General features: G+C 41.9%; 4 pseudogenes; all 4 read left to right on the top strand.

Moving 5' to 3' along the window:
• Nucleotides 1-3,037: 3,037 nt before the first annotated feature.
• On the top strand, nt 3,038-7,768 carry LOC110209005 (sterile alpha motif domain-containing protein 9-like; annotated as a pseudogene).
• A 497-nt stretch (nt 7,769-8,265) lies between these two features.
• Nucleotides 8,266-11,306, top strand: LOC110209004 (SNW domain-containing protein 1 pseudogene; annotated as a pseudogene).
• A 15-nt stretch (nt 11,307-11,321) lies between these two features.
• Nucleotides 11,322-13,262, top strand: LOC110209003 (pre-mRNA-splicing factor CWC22 homolog pseudogene; annotated as a pseudogene).
• Nucleotides 13,263-13,964: 702 nt separating this feature from the next.
• Nucleotides 13,965-15,765, top strand: LOC110209002 (general transcription factor IIH subunit 1 pseudogene; annotated as a pseudogene).
• The last annotated feature ends 6,342 nt before the right edge of the window (nt 15,766-22,107 follow it).

The following is a 22,107-nucleotide window of genomic DNA, read 5'->3' as shown; positions in this document are numbered from 1 at the left end:
CATGGGGAAATAACATCTCTGCTTTAAAGACCCCAGACTGCTGAACTGGCATTTTATTTGTTCACTGCAATGCTGAGACTTTGGAAGATGCAGCAACTACACCAAACTTTAAGAGCTTTATATTTAAAGAGCTCTGCCTGCTGGAAAGTGCTCAAGAAGGGAAATCCTAGTAGGTCATCAAGGCTCCTTCACAGGGAACATTGGTACCCTCTAAGGTACTAGTTAATCATAGGCAACTAGAATGATTACCAGATATCCTGGGAACTCTTGGTAAAGGGCTGCACACTTGCTAAATTATAGCTTCAGTGTATGAAACACAGTGGAAGCTTGAAACAAAATGGAGCTAGGCTAGCTAATTTAACATTCCAACTATATATAGTAAGGTACTAAAACTTATTTTACTATGCCCATCTACCCAGATGGAATTATGTGGGCATCATGAACTTGCCATTATTTTTTCAATAGTATTCTGGAGGACAAGGGGGAAAAAAAGGTGGGGGTAGTTTCTCCCAGTCTTCCTAGGAAAACTTATGCAGGATTTTAGAGCACAGGTAAATGAAAACCAATAAGGTATGAATCTCAACAACCCAGAGCTATCTGCAGCCATCCCTGGGGATTTATGACTTTTCTGCCTTTCAAAAGAAATTTATTCAGACAGAAGTAAGCAACCTGGGGTCTTTCCTAGTCTGCCACTTACCATGTATAACACATGATGACCTGGTCTGTCTGCAAATATGAGGGGGAAACCTCAATACCCCAAAACTAAGTACAAAAGGATTTTTTTGTTCATTTCAACTTTGATAAAACAAAACTCCAGGAGAAACCAAAAAGCAATACAAGATTGCAAGCAGCACTGGAGATGCAAGTTAAAAAAAAAAAAAGGAAGAAAGCCAGATGAGGCCTTTGACAGAAAACAGCACTGATACCAGCTCTGCAGGGCAAGAATCCTGCAGAGACTTCATGTTCCTAATGACATGCAAGGATCCAGTCCTAGAAAGGAGGCCAAATATGAAAAACTCATCAATTATGACAGAATTTTACAAAAGCTACAAGGGGAATCCATGCTGTGGAAGGTAAAAACAAAGGAGTAGCTACAGTTGACTTCATTCTTCTCACATACTGTTCCCAGACTTTCTACTTCCCTTCCACCCCAAACAACCCTTTATTTGCCAATCTTTTACACTTACATCATAAGGATATTAGAGAACTGAGTATATTCTCCTTGACTGTTTGTACCATATGGGCAAAACTGTTTAATTAAAATCATGTGGTTCTACTAGAGAGATAAAAAGGTCTGACTTACTATAAACATATCATGGTTTGAATTTCCTAAGTATCAAACGCATCAGTCATAAACACCCATGAACTGATCATCAAGGAATACATTTTGGAATTAGGGAACTTTTGTCATCCATGGAGCTCCATGTAAGCTTAGAATAAAGATGTTATTCCCTTTCCCAAGAAAGGGCCTAACAGCTCACTTCATCATAATAAATTAATGTTATTTTCCAATGAATGTTAATCCAAGACCATAGATCATATGGTGACTTAGATAACAGAAGCTATCCTGGGAAGAAGTCTCCGGGGATGTTGTCCCCAAAAGGACATTAATCATTGTATGCCATTAGGACGATTTCAGCTAAATGAGTCGCATTGGTGAATGTTTCTATGACTAAATTACCTAGGATGCATTTGATATGTTAAATTCTTCTATATATTGACTGAGAAATCTCTACTCTTTGTCAACAAAGAAGTCATTTTGCCCAAGCAGTTATTCTGACCAGGTTACATGGTTCAGGGGTGTGAAGTTGATGCACAACATTCAAACACAAAGATCCCTCCTAACTTACAAGACCAGGAAGGTAATGGAGGAGCAATTAGCTAGTTGAGAAATCACAGGATAAGAGTTTTGAAATAGAGCCACAGAAAGTATTGCCAAAAGACCACTAAATATGATGGCATCCCCCATGTTTTTTAGACATGGGAAAACATGGGAAAAGACATCTCTACTTTAAATAGAATATTCTCAGCGTAGCTTCGCTGCCTTATTCATCTTCTACTTCTAATGCTAGCACAGCATTGGCTTCTCTAATTCTTAATCTGTTAGTCATTAACATTAACCTTTCAACACACAAAGAACAAAAATTTCCATGTTGGATGGTCCATTTTGCTCTCCATATCTTTGTCTCCTCATCATATTGAGGATGAACTTAGAACCTACTCCACTTGTCCTGCCAGTTCTCTCTTTTTCAGACTTCGCTAGTTTTCATCTGAGCCTTGATTACAAGGCAATTTACCTTGAATCTCAGGGCTTGGTCACTTTTTGCTATGCTTTTAGCAAAGCAATTTCAATATGGACCCACTGCTGAACATCAATGCATCCACCTTAATATGTTTAATAGCCACTTCAGTTAATTCATTGAAATTAAAATTCTCCATTAGCACCTCCTTGTTCATCCCATTTATTTAGCTTCATATTTCTTCCAACTGGAAAAAGGTTCACCAAATCTTTCAAGTAAGTGGGCTGGGGACATCATTCTGGCACTGCCCAAGGAGATTATGGCTGAAATAAAGATCCTCTAGTTGGCAAAAGAAAACCAGAGCCTGGACAGTCTGAGGCCAGGTACACCTTTCTCTGCCAGGGCTCCACAAGCCCCACATACGTGCCTGAAAGAGCATTGGCTCATCATTGATTAGCTATTCAGGATCATGCTCAGCTGATTTCCATCAGTACAAGGGACAACTTATTACTCACTTACCTAAAGATTGCTATTTGCACTTTTTTTCCTGAAGTGCTCTTAAACAAAACAACACCAAGCTATTGTCAATGCCATATGATGATGGGATGGAAAAGATGTGATGCCCAAAAAGAGTATCATAGAATTTTCAGTGAAAGAAGTTGGTCATGAGAGATATTAGTTACCACTCTCTCTTTTTCAGGAAGACATGCAAAACCATAAAGAAATAATGATTCCTGCATACCTACTACAATATTGTTCTCCACTTCTGAACACAGATCCCTAATAAGAACAGGGCCATGAATGTCCACTTCTACCTTTTCACTGTGAGCACTACAACAGCTTTAAGGAAAGTTCTACTGAGCTATGAGCAGTCTTGCCTGGCAGAGTCAGCACCTGGAACTAGTCCCAAGTCCAGCCTTGCAAAGTCTATACAATGGGATGATAGCATGTTGTTGCCAAGTAGCTACTACCCTATGCTCCCAGGCCATGGCAGGGAAGGGGGCTTAACAACTCAAAAATCTCCTTTTATCTCCAGCACGAGTTGGGGTGTGGAAAAGGCCCTCAGAGTTGAAAACTGATTTGCTTTTTCCATAATTTTTTTATCTGAAACCTGATGCCTGGATTGCCCCATCTGACCAGATGATCCTCGAATCCTCGAATTTGCCCCAATGGCAAAGGAAGACATTAACCTATCCCAAGGGAAGTCCAGCTTGAGATCCCTACTCTTAACACCTGGAGTCAGGTTAATAGGAAGTCTGGGAGCCCTGCTCCTTGGTGCCATACAGTTTTCTTTTGGTGGGGAAAGAGAATCTCCAGAGTAATTAAAAACCTTGGCAGATTTGAGCCATAGAGAACAGGGTCCTGGACTGAAGAAGACCAGATTTCAGGTTTTGCCTCAGACAAGTCATTTATCCTAGAGGTGAAGGGGAAGATCAGAGGTTATGGATGACAGTGGTACCCATCTCCCAGGGTTGCTTAAGATCAAATGAGACAATAGATGTAAAGCACTTTGCAAACAGAGGGCTATGTAAGTATCCCTTGCTAATGGATCCTGTAGTCTTCAGGGAAACTTCCCTCTTGTCCCTTCCCTCCAGGCAGCTGCCCCTAGAAACACGAAAAGTAAAAAAAAATTGACAAACTAACCTGAACTTCCTTTGGGGAAGACAAGGTTGGCTAAGCTAAGATACTAGCCAGTTCTGCTAACTTCCCATGACTTCATGACAACATGACTCATTCGTTCCCAGGGGAAGGACAGGCCTCTTCCCAAATGGCATTCTGGTAGAAAGTCAGAGGCGGGCTTTAAAAAAAATGCTTAGAAGTTTAAAATGCTACTACACAAGCACACATTTTCAAGAATGGAAAGTTCTTTCAAGCAGATATTCATTACCTCTGTAGCTTGGTTAGGGGGAGGAGTAGAAACAGGGTTCCAAACACAAGGAAATCCTGGGACCTGGACCTGTATAACACCTGTTTTTAAAACCTCTCCTAAGGCTGTAAGTACCATAATTGTTGAAGACACATGAAATACTGAGGAAATTCAGAGATTTACTAGTTTGTTAGGTTGAAGAGACTTTTCTTACTATGAGTGGACATAAGTGAGAAACAATGGAGATGTCTTTATTAAATTGTTTTCATTTTATCTTGTACAGGAAGGTAATTCTGAGGAGAATCTCAGTACCTTAAGTCATCTCTAAATGATGGTTAGAAATCTCTGGTTGCAATCTCTCAAATAAAATGTTAGGATAGTAATAGTAATTTAGAATATTTATGCTATTATTGCCATATTGTTATCATTAATACATCATATTGCTACTGACTTACTATGCAGTTAATCTTTGGAGATTAGATAATGGATTTACTTATGGAGCAAGTTTTCTTCAGGTTAAATAACTAAAAAGCTAAGGTGGGGCTCTGAGCTAATTGATAAAGAGGCTTCAGTTTTATTCATGAGAAATCCAAATGTACTCGTGGATTACCTTAGAATTTGGGATTATGCAACATCACCTTTCTCCTTACCTGCCCTCATGGTAGAAACATTAATGCCTTACCTTTGAAGTAAGGATGCCAATTTTAAAGTTAGATAACTAATTTACAGCATTTAAGTCCACAGATCTGGAATTCAGAGAAAAATCAGGAATGATCCCAATTCACAAATAAGATAGGGTCACTCATACAAAAACAGAAAGACCCAAGCAGCTAATCTTCACTTTCCAAATCAATACCAAGACAGTATAAGCTCAATTACTGAAAAAAACTGAAAATCTTAATCTTTAAGTAACCCAGTTGCATCTTCTGCAATGGCAAGTCAGACATTAATGGTGGGGAACGGGATGGGATCTGGACCCCTAAAAAGAAAAGTCACTGAACTTTCTCTCAAATTTCAGGAACCCAAGCCCTGGCATTCACCTGAGGCATCTGGCTCACCCCAGCCCACCTTGATTACTTAATTAATTTACTTGACACTCCTTAATCCCATCCAGTCCCCTTTCTCTGTTACCTCCTGACCACCCCAGGCTACTTTGTGGGAAGATCTGGATGGGATCAAGGAGTGGCAATCTTTTTTTTGTCTGTATTTGTCTCATCCCTATCAAATTCAGATATTTACTAGAAATCTTGGTTGCCTAATTGGTGTATAATAAAATCTCACTACTCTGACTGAAAGAAGGCTTGAGTGGTCCAATTCTTTTGAGGTACACCTGCCCTATACCCTTGCATTTTGAGGTTCCTAGCACCCCCAACCCACAACATTAACATAGAAGAGTATCAGCCTTTGCAACTTGGTTCATGATTTAAAAAGAGAACCAAGTCATAAATTCATTTAATTTCTTACATGTGAAGACATAATTCAACCTGAAAAGTTTTTAGTAGTGTTTCTGTTGCTGCCCCAGTAGAGGATCTTAAAAGATTTTTTCTGAGACATTTTCTACTTTCTACTAAGAATTTGGAGGAATGGATGGCACTGTCTCAGTAGATCCACAAATAGGTTCACAATGGAAAGATCTTTTCCAAGTCAGTTTCTCAACTACTGAGCTCACAAACAGCTGTATTACTACTTTAAGTCTTTAGCAGTTAAATGGCACTATTCTTACACTAAAACATCAGACTGAATCTTCTTCAAGATTTGCCATCAAACGGTGCTTCTATTGTTCTTCAGAAGAAAGATGAAGACTCTATGACAGCACTGGAAATCCTGTGAAGATGAAAAATGCAAAGGCACAGACATAGAGAAAGAAAACCAAATTCACTGAATTCCAGAAATCCCAGGAGGAACATTTTTACCTGCATGGAAGAGTTTCATGGTGGAACTTCTATTTTCCCTCTGAAAACTGTTCTTCACCTTTTATCAAAAGGAATAGTTACCAAAAACTTGAAGAGATGATACACTCTTTAGCAAATTGTCCTAGGGAAACCTGTGCAGAAGTGATCAATTCTTATCATCCAGGCTGTGGAGGGACCACATTAGGGATGTATGTTTTCTGGGACCTGAAGAATAAATTCTGATGTGCAGTGTTGAAAAGTAAAACACTTGCCTTTGAAGGTACTGGAACTCAGGTGATGACTTTACTCAGTTATTGCTGGGAGAACCAACAACAGCACTTGCCTGTGTTCCTGCTGGTAGACGATTGTGAAGAGCAAGACCCAAACCTGATTTGTACCATCACATGAACTCAGCCATTGAAGAGGCTTATATTCTGTAGGAGACACCTTTAGTTCTTCTAAACTTCAGGAGATGCCAGAGGCCGAAAAGGATGCCAAAAAGCCTGACAGTTTTGTAGTGAAACTAACTCTAGCAATGAACATTTGATTCCAAATTTGAGGAAATTGAAAAACACCAACATGGTAGAGAGTTTTATTCCTTTATGATCATGGAAGAAAATTTTGATAGGAAATACATTGAGACTATTGTGAAACACATCCAGAAAGGGTTGAGTGTTGACAAAGAAACAATTTCCTGTCCCTGCTTAATTCTTGTATTTCTGATTGATCTCTGTGGTATAATGTGAGAGCTTCTTAGGATAAACCAACCAAAGGGAATGTTGGAGCAGAAGGTGCTTAGAAGACAGAATGGGGAATTACTCTACAATTCTCATCTATACCAAAGTGGTAGATTGTAGGAGGTATGAAGGAGTCCTTATCATTTACCCTTAATTGCCAGTAGCTGTTTAGAAGAATTGAAACTCACTGAAGAGTGAAATGTATAGAGAATGTACATATGCTGCTGCTGAAAAGGCAGAAGAAATACTGTAAAGAAACACTGAACCCAAGGAAAGAGGTAAATATTTTATTTTTACCTTTCATTGTGGACATCCAGAAACAGGAAGGGAATGATCATGTTCAGAAAGTCTTAGATGAAGAAACTATCCGATTTGATTATACATTGATCTATCAAGCTTAGCAAGACATTTTTATACTAATGAAAATAATTTTGAGGATGCCATTAATTGGGCAGAGAAAGCAAAGAAGAGAAGTCCAGGGAACTCCTTTGTCTCTGATACACTTGGTCAAGTCTATAAAAGCCAGCTTATCTTCTATAAGGATAGAATTCAGCAAAGGAGAACTGAATCTCCTCAGGATTGGAAGACCTCTTAAGGATAGTAGTGAAAGCTTCAGATACCTTCAAAGAATCTCAGCAACACAATGAGAACAGAGACCATGAAACTGGGCAATATCAGATCTAAAAGGAGGGGTGGCTTGTACAATATGTCATGTCATTGGGAGAAATAGAAGTTTGTATACAGGCAATTCAGCTTCTAGAGAGAGTCACCCTTTTTGATGAAAGAAAAAACGTCATCTGGAGAAGTCATTGCCCATCTTTTGTGTGGAAAGAATGATCTTCTATTAGATCCTTCAGTTCAGCAGAATGGATATTCCCAGTATTGAAACAGCATATTTTTTATTTAAATGCTCCTCAATGACATTTGAAAATAACTTTTGATGCTCTTCAAGGCTACTTTTCTCTTCTGAAGGTAAGAGAAATTGTGGAAGAAAAAAGCCAAGCTAAATTGAAAGGGTTACTCAGAGTATAAGTATTGTGCTTAGCATGGTGCCTGGCACATAGCAGGTGTTTAATAAATATGTATTAGCTGATAGTGTTGATTTGTGTACTCCTTTTGCCTGCTCCTAGCAGAATAGGAAAGGAAGCAGCTCAGAAGAGGTAAGCAAACTCCTATGTACCTCCCTAAAAATCCTGGGTTTGTAACAGCTTCTGAACTGTGTGGGAGAGTGGCAGAGCCCTTGCCCCTTGGTCATATGTGAATTGTTCTTGTGTTAGTTTTGGCATTTCTATGTTAAGGGTAAAAATTATATGCAGCAACATTAATATCCAAGCACACTTGTCCCTGCCTACCATCATGTTGAATGATGGTGACTAAAGCTTACCAGAATAGAGCATTTTGAGAAGAAAATTGAGTTTGGCCAGCAGGTGAGAACTCAGATCCAATTTGTGGTTGGGTAAATTCATATTTATACCCTTGACAATGAGTCTGCAGCATAGAGGCAGAGCTAAGGACTTACTCTCAGCATCATGGGAGAACGTAACTGGAAACTTCTTACTTACTATATCCAAAACCCTTAATACAGTGTCAAGAGAGTTTCCTGAATCTGGTGGAATGATCAGTGGTGTTTCTGCACTCCTTGATACAATTAAATGTCTGAAATCTTCCCCCCAGATTTTCTCACATGCATTAAAGAGGTCATAGCTCTCACTGACTACAGACAAAGGCACTGATGAAAACTGTTAATGTATGTTCAAAGGCAAACTTTTCATGATCTTTGCCCCAGGCCTCGATGGTACTGTGTTCTGCAGCTGGAACAGAATATCCAGGCATGGGATCTTTTGTTCCATAATATTTTTTAATTAAAGCATTTCCTGATACTATATCACTTCCCTTGAAGTTCATCAAATGAGCAGATGCTCCTATACCAGCCATTTCTTGTGAATAGACTCTTCTGTAATTGAAATCATGCAACTGGTACTCCAGACACTCTAGATGACCACATGTTTCCATCAAATACTTTGCCAAAATTTTTTTCTGCTCTCTGGAATTTGTAGCTTCCATGTTTGGGTACCAGCACTACAAAAGGATAGCCTCAATCTAATTTGTTAGCCAGTAACCTTCTGGACCTGTGTTTTCCACCCTGAAGAGAACATTTCCTCTGGGAATGAAAGAACCTTCAGTGACTGCTTTTACTTGTATAGGAAGGTGGCCATCATAATTCTCAAGAATCCATCCCTTTTCATTAAAGGTATCATGTTGAAAATGTTCTCTGTAGATCTCTTTGGCTTCCTGGATTTTTTCTTTGATCGCTGCTTTCCCTTTTAATTTGAAGACCTTTCTTACACTCTAGAACACTTTCTTGACAGGGCATTAATGCAAGAGAATTGGGAGTAGGAAAGGACTTTAGAGAAACTATGTGCTTTACTATGCCTCCATTTTACTAATGGTGAAACTGAGTGCCAGAGATAAACAGGGGAACTGACAAGGCACAGACACCCTAAGGAACCTGAAGACAAAACACAAAGAACTATGTTAAGGCTGTGTTTTATTTTCTGGTTGATGGACAAAAGGCAACAAAGTTGTTCTTCAGAACCAGTGCTTCCCCACATCCATCCACAAATGTTAAAGTGCCTCCTGAGGTGTGAATCTTAAGGTGGTGCACAAGACTCCGCCCCTTCCCCCTCCCTCCTCCTCCAGAATAAAAAGGGGCAGGGAGGAGTGGAACTCACTCAGTATCAGGAGCAGAGCAGACAGCCCCTTCCTGGCATCTTGCTCTGCTCCTTCCCTCGGCCCTCTGTCCACATGGTGACTTTAGCTGCAGCGAGGTAGAGAACACTAGTTTTTCCCTTCTTGGCAGCTCTTTCCCGAGCTCAGCTAGGCAATAGCAATGAAGAAGGAGCAGAAAGAAGGTGGGCCCACTGACCTTCCCTCCAGCTGTGACCGCTGGAAGCTGTGGAAGAAGATGGTGCTGACCAGTTTTTTACTTCTCCAGCTCAGCTTTCTCAGACCCAGCCTGAGGCTGAGGAAAAGGCAAGATCACAGAGATCAAGGCAGACTGCACTGGTCTCATCAAGAAGAGAACCTCCCCCTTACCGATATCAAAAAGGTTGGATACCTCATTATTAGAGGATTTTGGAGATGGAGGTGCCTTTCCAGAAATACATGTGGCCCAATACCCATTGGATATGGGAAGAAAGAAGAAAATGTCCAATGCTTTGGCCATTCAGGTGGATGCAGAGGGAAAAATTAAATATGATGCTATTGCTCGACAGGGACAATCAAAAGACAAGGTAATTTATAGCAAGTATGCTGACCTGGTTCCCAAAGAAGTTATGAATGCAGATAACCCAGAGCTGCAAAGACCTGATGAGGAAGCCATTAAAGAGATTACAGAAAAGACACGGGTAGCCTAAAGCAATCTGTATCTCAGAAGGTTGCTGCTGCTATGCCAGTTCAAGCTGCAGATAAACTAGGTCCAGCTCAGTATATCCGGTACACACCATCTCAGCAAGGAGTAGCTTTCAATTCTGGAGCTAAGCAAAGAGTTATACGGGTGGCAGAAATGCAAAAAGATCCAGTGGAGCCTCCAAGATTCAAAATCAATAAGACAATTCCTCATGGGCCTCCTTCGCCTCCTGCACCTGTCATGCATTCTCCTAGCCGAAAGATGACCGTAAAAGAGCAGCAAGAGTGGAAAATTCCACCTTGTGTTTCAAACTGGAAAAATGCAAAGGGCTATACTATTCCATTAGACAAATGTCTGGCTGCTGATGGGAGAGGACTGCAGACAGTCCACATAAATGAAAACTTCGCCAAACTTGCTGAAGCTCTCTACATTGCTGACAGAAAGGCTCGTGAGTCTGTGGAGATGCGGGCTCAAGTGGAGAGAAAGATGGCCCAAAAGGAAAAGGAAAAACACAAAGAGAAGCTTCGAGAAATGGCCCAGCAAGCTCGGGAGAGAAGAGCTAGAATCAAGACTCATGTAGAAAAAGAGGGTGGGGAGGCTTGGGAACAAGATGAAATAAGACACGATAGACGTAAAGAGAGACATGCCAGGAATCTTTCCCGAGCACCTCCTGATAAGAGGTCAAAACGACAGAGACATGAGAATCGAGATGTCAGTGAAGTCATGGCTCTTGATGTGCCCAATCCTCGGAATTCCAACGAAGTTCAGTATGACCAGAGGCTTTTCAACCAGACTAAGGGCATGGACAGTGGTTTTGCTGATGGAGAAGATGAAATTTATAATGTTTATGATCAACCATGGAGAAGTGGCAAAGACATGGCCCAAAATATCTACAGACCCAGTAAAAATCTGGACAAAGACATGTATGGTGATGACCTAGAGGCCCGAATAAGGACCAACAGATTTGTTCCTGATAAGGAGTTCTCTGGCTCAGATCGTAGGCACAGAGGCCAAGAAGGACCAGTTCAATTTGAGGAAGATCCCTTTGGTCTGGACAAGTTTTTGGAAGAAGCCAAACAGCATGGAGGGTCTAAAAGACCTTCAGATAGCAGGCACCCTAAGGAACATGAACATGAAGGCAAGAAGAGGAGGAAGGAGTGAGTAGGGTAGCCTCACAAAGAGAATGAACTATTATCCTTAACTCTGATGACAGTGGTCATGAGGAATTCTATATAAATGGTCAGGATGAAAACCAAATCTGGGATTATAGATCCCAATACTTTTTATTACTGGGGCTGGGGAAAAGGGAAGTATACTTTAAACTAGTCTATTTATTTTTAAACGGGGTGGACCATATTCTCAATGTAAGGCTTTTGCTTCCCCCTCTCAGTCAGCCCACTTTTCCCCACCCCATTAGCATTGACAGGAGCTCCATATTCCCCAGCATATCAAATTAATATTATTATATCTTTAGTGACATTAGTTTTGGGGGATTAACATTTCATAGTAGAACTATCCAGGTACATAAAGGTTATCACCAACCATGCTCAGTAGTTGGGGAGGTCTCCACACAATGGAGCTGTCCACTGCTTGCTGAATGTTTGCCCCCATTGTGTGCCTGTATGTGGTCTAGTTTTAATTTGGAATGGGAGAGTCAGCTCTGTGAGGTGCAACTGTTTTAAATAAAACATTTAGATAACAAAAAAAAAGACCTGTAACAGATGCTAGTGTGGAAGTAGCCATTGGATTTCTTAAGGAGTGTGGCCTGAAATTAACAGCAGTATCACCTAGGGAAATGAATGCTATATTTGAACACCTTGGCAACATTCTCCATGAATCTGAAATTGACAGATGGGTTCAGTATATGATTGAAGTGATGTTTGCAGTAAGGAAGGATGGATTCAAGGGCCACCCTGTTATTTTGGAAGGACTTGATCTGGTAGAGGAAGAAGACCAGTTCGCTCATCTGCTTCCATTGGAAGATGACTATAATCCAGAGAATGTACTTAATATCTTCAAGATGGATGCTAATTTTATGGAAAATGAAGAGAAATACAAAATGATTAAGAAAGAAATCCTTGATGAAGGTGACAGTGATTCAGACACAGACCAAGTTACCAGAAGCAGTGAAGAACATGAGGAAGAGGAAGAAGTGGGAGGTGAAGATGAAGGACAAAAAGTGACTATCCTTGACCAAACAGAAACCAGCCTGGTGTCATTTCGTTGCACAGTTTATCTCACTATTCAGTCAAGTTTAGGTGTTGAAGAATGCACCCACAAATTACTGAAAATGGAGTTCCCTGACAGCCAAAGGAAAGAACTTTGCAACATGATGCTTGACTGCTGTGCCCAACAGAGGACATATGAGAAATTTTTTGGCTTGTTGGCAGGGTGTTTCTGCATGCTGCAAAAGGAATACATGGAATGCTTTGAAGATCTTTTCAAGGAACAATATGACATTGTGCACCGCTTGGAAATTAACCAATTGCGCAAAGTTGCCAAGATGTTTGCTCATCTCTTGTATACTGATTCACTTCCATGGAGTCTTCTGAAATGTATAACATTGAGTGAAGAAACTACTACATCTTCCAGCAGAATTTTTGTAAAAATACTGTTTCAAGAACTTTGTGAATACATGGGACTTCCTCAACTTCATGCAAGACTGAAGGATGAAACATTGCAGCCATTCTTTGAAGGGTTATTCCCCAGAGACAATCCCAGAAACACTCGGTTTGCCATCAGCTTCTTTACTTCCACAGGTCTGGGAGGCTTAACAGAGAATTATGAGAACATCTGAAAAAGGCACCCAAGATCTTAGCCAAGAAATGGGATGTTGAATCCTCAGATTCCTCCTCCTCCTCCTCTACCTCTTCAGATGCTTACTCCTCAGACTCTGATTCTGACAGCAGCAGTGATAGCAGCTCAGACTCATTCAGTGGCAGTGACTCCTCATCCACAAGTGGCCATAGCTCTGACTCAGAGAAAGATAAAAGGAAAAAAGAACAAAGAAAAAAAGAAAAAATAAAGAAACAGATAAAACAGTTAAGAAAAAGAGAACAGGTGAAAAGAAACATGAGGATAATAAAATGGAAACAGAGAGCAAGAGACAAAAATTGAAGAAGAGAGATGATTAGAAAAAAATATGTAGACAGAAATTGGAGTACAACGACAAATAAAGAGATCTTGCCCTGAAGGAGGGAAGGGTGTGGTGGGGGTGGGGGTCTGGGAGGGAACCATAGTTTAAAACCAAGTTCTAAACCCACTAAGGGTTTTCCTGGTGATTTAAATTTATATTTAAAAAAAACCAAACAATTAAAGTACTTTGTATACTAAAGGGTTTTTAAAAAAAAATACTTAACTTTAAAAAAGAAACAATGCTGTTGTTGTATTATTCCACTTAGATTCTTTTTAGACATTTTAATCTTAAGGAGGTGAGTAAAGCTCCTCCTCTGCCACCTCCTCCACCCCTCCCATCCCAGGGCCCTGTCCTGGGGGTGGGGTAGATAAATAGGACTCAGAGGAGTGCAAGGCATTCAGATTCCAGAGCCCAGCAGACTGCCACCTCCAATCTTGCTTGGCTTCTTCCCTTGACCCTGTGTCCAGGTGGTGACTTAAGTAGCGGCGGGTCAGAGAACTCCAATTTTGCCCTTCCTCGCGGCGCTAACCCGGGTTCAGCTAGGCAGCGCCAGCGAGGAGAGGAACAGAAAGAAGTTCGCTCCACCGACCCTCCCTCCCGGCAGTGAGGTGCTGGTGCCATGCGGCGCCCTGCAATGCGGAACTGTGCTGTGCTTGGGCTCCTGCACACACCTTCCGGCCAGCATGGCAACTTCATCAGAAGAAGTTTTGTTGATGGTAAAGAAGGTGCGTCAGAAGAAGCTGGATGGGGCGCTCTGCCTCCTGGCAGAAAGGATAGCTTGGGCACCTGAAGGCAAAGACAGATTTACTATCAGACATATGTACCAGGATATTCAATGCCAGAAGATCAGCCCAGAAGGAAAAGCTAAAATCCAGCTTCAGCTGGTCGTACATAGTGGAGACACCACCAAATTCCATTTTTCCAGTGGAAGCACCTCTGTACGTGAGCAAGATGCTGTGAAAGACTTTCTTCTGCAGCTGCTACCCAGATTCAAGAGGAAGGCTAGTAAAGAGCTGCAAGAGAAAACAGAACACTGCAAAAGGATCCTGTTTTGTTTCAGCTTTAAAAAGACCTGGTTGTGAGTCAGGTGATAGATGCTGAGGAATTCTGGGCCAATCGTTCAAGGAGGAACACTGAGGAAAGCACTGCAGTATCCAATCACAGGCAAGATGGGGAAATTTCTGCAGCATTTCTGGCTGATGTCTGCCCCCAAGGAGATGGCTGCAATGCCCTAAGATATAACTTAACTTATGATGTCATGGAGTCCGTATTTAGGAACTACCCTGCAGTAAAAATGAAATATACAGAAAACGTGCCAGTGAAGATTACAGAAAAAGAGTTCTGGGCATGATTTTTTTCAATCCCATTATTTTCGTAGGGATGGGCAGGGTCTAAAGATCTCTTTGCACAATGTGCCAAAATGGATGAAAAGGCTGTAAAAACAATGGTATCACTGGGAGTGGAAAACCCACTACTAGATTTGACAGCACTGGAGGAAATCATTGCATGAAGGTTATGGGGCCCTGGACCATCTCCTTCCAACTCTTCCAAAGCCAGAAAGCAAACTGGCAATGCTGTCATCATCAAGAGATTTAACCATCATAGTGCTATGGTCCTGATAGCAGGTCTCAGGAAACAGGAAGCGCAAAATGATCCCAACGGTGAAAACAGAAGCACAGATGGGAACTCTTGGGATTCAGACTGCTTTCAGCCACCAGTCAAAAAGATGAAGTTACAGGGATCCATTGAATATAAAGACTTGGGGGGAAATAGTAGCATAAAAACAATTGCACTTAACCTGAAGAAGGCAACTCCAATTACTCCCTCCAATATGTAACAAGTCAGGATATTGCCACTTATTACTAAGCTTGTCTTGTTTAGAAACGCCCCTTACCAAATTATGTTTTTTAGATTACTTTGAAGTTAAGCATCATTACGATGGAACTCAGAGAGTTCTTCCTTACCATTTCCTCCCCTAATTTCTCATCCTAGTCTCCTAGCAACCTCTCCCTCCCAGCTATTGCAGAGTACTGAAGGACAGAGCCAGCCGGCCAGGCACAAGCAAGTGCTCAGGCTCTTTTGGAAGATGACCAGACATCACTCTGCGTGATATGTTTCCAAAGCCCAGAGCATGGGGCTCAAGAGCGCTCTCACATAGAACAGACTGCTCACAATTGCAGGGAGAAGCTCCAGCACATTCTGAGTCACTTTGGGAGGCCTTTGGAGGAAGTTGAGAAACTTCTTGTTCAGGAGAAAAGACATGCTCTTGACTGGCACTGGATGATCACAGGAGAATATAATAAACTGCACCACTTCCTGATGGAGGAAGAATCCCAGTGTCTTAACAGGATGAAAGAAGAAGAACAGGCAAGCCTGGACAGACTCTCCCAGCCTATACAAAGCCTTCAGGACCTCATGCAAGAGCAGCAGGAAGCAGGCCACCAACCCAATGTGACTGTGGTAGAGGATGTCAAGCAGTTGTGAAGGACGGTGAATAGGTCAGAAGGACTGAGACAATACCCCATCCCTGCCATGATAGAAATGCTCAACCGTTTCAGAGTGGACATCAGAATGGATTGTACATCAGGCAGTCCCCATGTGATTGTTTCTGAGGATCTGAAGAAAGCGAAGGCTGGAGAAGGTTGGCAGGTGGCGACCTAGCACCCTGAGAACCCTGATTGCCATTATGTCTTTGCTGAGAAGGCCTTCAGTTCTGGTAGACAGTACTGGGAGGTGGATGTGACTCAACTATCTCAGTATCAGATACTGGGGATCTCTCCCCTTATTTGAGGATAAAAAGGGAGAGGAACACGGACTCTTGTGCTCCTGTGTTCCTGCTTTGCTGTATCAAGAAGGAAGAGCATCACTATTTCCAAACCTGGCCCAGATCACGGAGCCATTGAGTGAAAGGCCCCGTGCCCGGGGTTGGGGTGGACTTCGAATATACCCCAGGCACTCTTGTGCATCACAACATTCCCAGCTTTCTCTTTCCAACTGTGCATGATTTTTACTAGCACAGGCTTTGAAGAAAATACTAGAAGACAGATTTCATTGCCTTTCGTACATTAATCAGCAAATAAACATGGCCTTAGTGAACCTTTGTGTTATGGTACCATGTGCAAATTACAAATATGCCAGCGGACACCTTCATTGATCATGGCACTTTGTCAGAATCATCTCCTCAGAGTTTTGCGTGAGGAGAAGGTGCTTGCACAGGACCACCCTCCTGAACCTCCTCAAATGGACTCTGTGCCCCTGTTCAGCAGGAAGTAGCTACTGAACACAATGACCTTCACCCTCTTTTCCGCAAAAGATTTCTAGGGCCTCGTGGTTGAGTGAGGCAGTCATGCGGATACAAACAGTGTCACTAGTGAGAGAGGGGAATGCAGAGGCTGATGTTTGCCCAGCAACCCTGAGGGCCTCATCTAACTCTGCCCAGTGACAGGAAGCTCTGCCAGGTAACAAAAACCTTTCTTCCTTAGCTCATCCTCTGTGTATGTGATTAGTCCCCCATGCTGGACCAAATGTTGGAAGCTTAATTCCTTTTGTGATCATATCCTTGAGTTGTACCTGGTACACTTGCCTCCCCTTCCTGACACTTTGTTCCCTGGGATTAACTACTCTGGCAACAACTCTTAGCTAAGCACCCAAAACTTGTATATAAAAACAAACCCCAGTGTCTCTGTAAATTGCTAATACTCCTTCTAAGGCTAACCTACTTCTTTTGTGTCAGTGAAGCTCCCAGTGGATACAGAGCAGGTCTAAGTGAATTCGTTCATGCCTGAATCAGATCTCCCAACTCTACTATCAACACTTAGTTGGGCAGGCAGGATCCCACCCAAACTGGGAAGCTGAGCTGAAGGCCTCAAGTTCCCAGATGTTCCCAAAGCCCAGAGCATGGTGCTTAAAAGCTCTCTACTGCAGAGGAGGCTCCTCACAACTACAGGAAGAGGCTCTAGTGCATTCAGAGTCACTTGGGGAAGCATTTTGAGGAAGGTGAGAAACTTCTTGCTCAGCAGGAGAGACAAGCTGTTGACTGGCACTCCATGATCACGAGAGAATAGAACAAACTGCACCTCTTCCTGATGGAGGAAGAATCTCAAAGTCTTGAAAGGAAGAAGGAAGAGGAAAGGGCAAGCCAGGACAGAATATCTCAGCATATGCCAAGTTGATCAATAAAAGTTTTGTTGAACTAAATCTGGCATGCCTACCTCACTGTCGAATATACGATACTAAGGGCACCTAAGATTGAATTGTCTCTCCTTACATTCTAATCCTCTGAAATTATGATTCAAGACTGATAAGCGAACATTAACACCTTTCAAAAGGATTTTGAACACATTTCAGCCTGCTATCTCAAGGTGTGACTTTTCCAAAGTTGGAGAGACATAGTTTCTGGGTAATGAATCATTTTATTAATAATACTAGCATTTTGTTAACAAAAGGAAAGGTCATTTGGCCAATGCTTGGACCAAAGAGGAATCCTGGTGGTGGGCTTACAGTTTCCATGACCTTGGAAGAGAGGGTATTCCTGAGGGTGCTAATCAACTCTGATCAGTTAAATTAGTTAAATGTTTCTTTAAATTATGATTGCTACATTTAACTTGTATTTTTGTACACACAATATTATGTCAAATATATTTCCAACTATTCATAATTTTTAAGAGCACAGACTTTGAAGAAAATACTTGAAGATAAATATCTTTTGTACATTAATCAGCAAATAAAACATTGCCTTAACAAAGTTGTGTTATTGTACCATTTGTAATTTAAAAATATAACCAAGTATACTTTTCTTAATGATCATAGCACCTTGTCACTTCCATCAACTAAGGCAGTTTTGCATGAGGAGAAGATGCTTGCAGATGCCCCAGCAGGTTTTGATTAACTTCTGAAGTGATGATCCCCTCCAAGGAACTGTGCCCGCATAACTTCCTGGCATAGCAGGAAAGTAGTCCTCACATGTGCATTCCACACCACCCAGCCTACTCCTCCATCACTGTGAGTATCAGCTCAAGGCCTCCTCCACCCTCTGCTCTATACTCCTCCAGTTCAGACACTCTTAACTTTGATCAAGGCCACACTAAAACAGTCTTGAGGTTCTAGGCACCAGAACTGAAACAGAAATGACTCTGTGTTCTGGAATGTCCATTTGACTTCAGGGCTCAAGTTGAGCTCTGGTGGGCCAGGTGCTTTCTTGGGACTTCCTCATTTGTTCTGTGATTCCAGTCTTCACAGAGCCCCTGTAGCAGCCAGTGGTTCATAAGAAAGATGCCTGGCTTCAGACACTGGAGAGATGTGACTTCAAATACAGTCTTTACCCTTTTTACTGTGACTCTGGGTAAGGAATTTGATTTCATATGAGACCTAGGGGGACCAATGAAACTGTCAACTGGACCAGAACCAAACTGTAACCTGCGGATGGCCAGGAGCAAACAAAAAGAGCAGGACAGAGACAGGAGAGTCAGGTAAAAATAGAAATTTAACTTCAGAGTAAAGAAAATGACTTATGCATATGGAAGCAGGCCCTTCCCGAAGGCTGACTTAAGGTAACTAAAGGTTGGCCCGCTACACAGTCATTCTGAGGTGTCCAGATAGTTCTCCCAGTTAGCACTTCTTGGGAAAATACAAGCATTCTTGAGTCTCATGGGAATAGTCATTGTCTCAAATCTTGAGAGTTCTCACCACCCTGCCAGGTACAGAACCAGAGTTCTGTGACAGGAACGGGAAGTGCAGTACCTGTCCATGACAAGAATAAGGGATTGTGAACATGTGATGGATGGCCCAGGGAAACAGGGGGAGGTAAATCCCTCAGTGAACACCTGGTGCTGCTCTGAACAATGATGATGATATCTTTAACAGATGATGATATCTTCCTGAGATCAAAGGAGTATTGTCATGCCAAGCTCAGGGTACAGCCTGCTTGCTAGGCCTTAGCTCTGGAAAACAGGGCATCTCCATAATGATTGGATAAAACCAACTGTGATGGGACCAGTTGTGGTTAATCCTCCTCTGTCTTGGCATTTCTACCATGAACAACAAAGGAAAACTTGCAGAGCCCAGAAGACAATGATTCTGCACAAGAGTGAGACTGGCCTAAATGCAGAAGGGTCAAACCACTTCTGCCTGGAAGTTGGGCCTTTGGAAATGAGCCTTCTGGGAAATTCAAAGCTGGCTTAGACTGGCCTCTGGAACACCAGTGTCAGAGCAGACCAGGGCTCCCCAGCTCCTTACTCTCTCTGTCACTCTGGGACTCATGCATCCATCTATCTATGTCTACACAGCCCTTCCAGCTCTCTTCTACCACCAAGTCCCTTGCACACATTTTTGCAGGTATTGTTTAAGATATTAGAGTACAAAGACAAAAAAACAAATAAACAAAACAAAACACAAAAAACAGACCCTGGCCTGAAAGAGCTGCCATTTGGGAAAGAAGGACAGGGGTGAGGGAAGGAACCATAACTTCCCCCAAAAAAGTTTTAAAGGTCACTAAGACTTTTCATGGTAATATAATTATAAAAAAATGAATTGAAGTAGTTTGAATGTTGAATTTTGTTTTGGGTTTTGTTTTAGAAAAAATACATTACTTAAAATAAGAAACGAGCTTGCTTTTCTATTATTCTGCTTAGCAATGCCAGGGCTCCTCTTTGCCCCAGAATCCCACCCAGTATTGTGACCCAGATCCAAGCACAGGCAAAGCAAGAGACTCCTGCCTCTGCACCAGCAAAGAGATCCCTGAAACCCTCCTCTGATCAGCCACTGGATTCCCCCTCAGTCTGTGGGCCAGAAGGTCCAGAAGCAGCCACCACCCTGAGGCTGGCACCTCTCTTCTCTCTCACTGCAGTCACAGACTTTTCCTACTGACCTTCTAAGTTGCCTTTGGTGTTTGTGGGTTGAGAGGTCTGCAAACTGCCACAGTTACCCACGATTCAGTCCTTTGAGGCCTGCTCCAGGTTTGCTGAGGCCCGTTTAGCCTAAGTGCCCCCATGAAAGCGTGTTCCTCTCCCCACTTGGTGTGATATACCTTTCCAATCAACCATCCAGCTTGTCTGGGTCTGGAAATTTCTTTCACTCTGTGTTTTTGTGGATTCTGCTGCTTTGCAGGTATCTGGAGGGGTTTTGGTGGAGAGCTCAAGCAAGTCATTACTTTTACTCTGCCATCTTGGCGTCCTCCCCTCCCCCCCATTCCCTCCACCCTGCCCCATGAATACACATATTTTTTTTTAACAATTAATTTTTATTCAAGAATTGATTCACAGGCAACAGATTTAAGAACTTATTTTTTACTTTTTCTTTTTCATTCATTTATAGTTTTCAGTAATGACTTCCATACAATTTTGAGTTTTAAATTTTTCTCCCATTCCTCTCCCTTTCCCTCCCCAAGACTGTGTGCAACTTGATATAGGCTCTACGTATACACTCCTATGAAACATATTTTCCCATTAGTCATGTTGTAAAGAAGAATTAGAATCAATTGGAGGAACCACAAGAAAGAGGAAACAAAACAAAACAGAAGAAAAAAAGAGCAAATAGTATGCTCCAATCCACATTCAAACTGCATATTCTTTCTCTGGATGTGGATAGCCTTTTCCCTCATGAAACTTTTGGAGATGTCTTCACCTGTCAGATTTATGGAAAACAGAAGAGTTTATGACCTAACAGGAGATACAAAACAATATGAAATGCAAATTTGATATATTTTTGTTTGATCAGTCCCATGGTTTGAGCCTGGTAGCCACCGAGCAAAATTTTCATCTTCTTTTCCATTTTTGCAGCTCTCTTAGCTTCTGTGGTCATGTGAGCTCTATTGATTTCAAGTCTCTTTTCCAGTGATTCAAGCCTGTCCCTTTTGGTAGCCAAGGTGGTTCAAGTGTATCTGCTCTGGGAAGGTAGATATACAACTTGACTGTCACCTTCTTCCCACACCTGGTTATTAGCTTCATTTAACAGCTCCTCATGGCTCATTCCTGGCTTGACTACTTCCATCTGCAATGTGGAAAGGTCTTGAGCCTTCTTCAGTTCATCTTTGGAGAATTTCTCCCAGGGGGTTGTGTTCTAGGTAAGTTCTGTGCTCAGTGCTATTACTTTCCAATCCTAGAGTTTTCCCCTTTTGATTTCTGGATTGTTCTCCATTAGAGTGTTGCAGAAGATCATAAAGAAGCATTGTGATCATCTCTTTATTAATTAGTGTTTCACTTTTCTGTAGGTCCTTTAGTGGTGTTTCTACATGGCCTTTTTTTGTATCTCTAGCACTTAGCACCAACTCTTGGCACAAAGTAGGTGCTTAATATACTTATTGAAGGAAAAGGTAGGAAGGGACCAGATCATAAAGAGCTTTAAATGCCAAGTGGAAGGTTTGATATTTGATCCTGCAGGTAATAGGGAGTCACTAGAGAGCTGATTGTGTGGAAAAGTAACATGGTGGGACCAATGACATATAGGACCTGTTCTTTGGGGGGCAGGAAATGGCCTGAACCTGCTTTCAATGGGTGAGCTACTGGAGAGGGGAGGGTCTAGTGAGAGGATAAGTCAATGCTGGATCTTTTAGCTGATGCCCCACGGTCCAATAGAGAGGTCTGACTGTTCCCAGTGTTCCTTTTGCTTCTTATACTGTTGAGACTCCCCCATTTTACAATTCCAGGGGAGAAGTAAAAGGTGAAAGTGCCATGCACTTTTGAAACCTCCCACCTCTTGCCACCAGGGATTCAAGCAATGGCTAAAAGTTGGCCTTTAAAGGTAGGGAATATGATTTGTTCAGTTCTTGAATGGACAGTTTCAGATCAGAATAGATTTAGCCCATCATCAGGCAGAGCTTGAATATGTCTG

The sequence above is a fragment of the Phascolarctos cinereus genome, unplaced genomic scaffold (genome assembly GCF_003287225.1).
Source record: "Phascolarctos cinereus isolate Bilbo 61053 unplaced genomic scaffold, phaCin_HiC Scaffold_1;HRSCAF=81, whole genome shotgun sequence".
NCBI lineage: Eukaryota > Metazoa > Chordata > Mammalia > Diprotodontia > Phascolarctidae > Phascolarctos > Phascolarctos cinereus.
The sequence above is the reverse complement of the archived record's forward strand: the minus strand, read 5'-3'. Positions and strand labels throughout refer to the sequence as shown.